The 926-nt window shown below is 48.6% G+C and overlaps 1 non-coding gene across 1 annotated transcript; it reads right to left on the bottom strand.

Annotated features, from left to right (window-relative positions):
* Positions 1-398: 398 nt before the first annotated feature.
* Positions 399-501, bottom strand: LOC122110427. The gene has a single exon (XR_006147864.1). It is a non-coding gene; the product is annotated as a U6 spliceosomal RNA (small nuclear RNA).
* Positions 502-926: the final 425 nt, after the last annotated feature.

The raw sequence follows: 926 nt of genomic DNA, 5'->3' as shown, positions 1-926 counted from the left end.
CATGCCATTCAAAAAAGAAAGGCTCTCCTCACATCTCAAATAGAATGTCAACTTCATCGTTTGGCTCTGAGTCTTCACAGGCATCCATTATTGGATTATCTGCTACTATCTTGGATTTCCCATCATGGATTGAAAACTGGGAAGTTTTCTAACATCTCAGTGATCAGATGGCTGGGAGAGGTTACAGCAGGATGAGGAGAAGAACAGTCAAAAACAGTCAAATCACCATCTCAGAGAGCACGGCAGGTTTTGCCAGGCATCGGCTGGGGCCAGTTTGGGAAGAGGGGGTGATACCAGTGGGGGTTGTAGCAGTGGAAGTGGAAATGCCTCCTAGCTAGTGACTCCTTGTGGGTTACCGTCAGATTCTTGCCTGGCAGCCCGCTCCCCCTGCCTCCCCCCAGAATAGGGAACACGTCACAAATTTGCATGACCTCCTCATGTAGAGGCCATGCTAACCATCTCTGCCTCATCTCAATGTTAGTGTACACACCACCAATGTGTGCACAGACATGGGAATTTACATCAGCAGTGGGGCACTAGGTTGCCAGTAGTGGAGGTGGAGCTATTGGAAATCATTGAGAAAAAGAAATGTAAGGCACCTGATTGATCACCTGATTAACTGGCTCCAGCAGTGGAAGCAGATGGGAAGCACTAAGGGCGGAACCAAGATGACTGAGGGGAAGAAAATTCCAGGGGAACCTTTGGCAGGCACTCATGGCACAATGGCTGTGCTGAGCATCTTCAGGACCAGGTCAAGCAAGCTGGAACGTTCCTCTTCCTGCTGCTTCTTGCCCCATACCCAGCATATAAAGATTTGCCAGTGTAAAGAAAGAAGTGGGAGGGGAGATAATGGTTTTCTGAGGTCGTAAGTCGTGGGGATGGCAGTAAGGTTTGCATCCTTTGGCAAATGGAAATGTTGGAAAATG

Source organism: Dipodomys spectabilis, unplaced genomic scaffold (assembly GCF_019054845.1).
Source record: "Dipodomys spectabilis isolate Male_0828 unplaced genomic scaffold, ASM1905484v1 ptg000076l, whole genome shotgun sequence".
In the NCBI taxonomy this organism is placed as follows: domain Eukaryota; kingdom Metazoa; phylum Chordata; class Mammalia; order Rodentia; family Heteromyidae; genus Dipodomys; species Dipodomys spectabilis.
The sequence above is the reverse complement of the archived record's forward strand: the minus strand, read 5'-3'. Positions and strand labels throughout refer to the sequence as shown.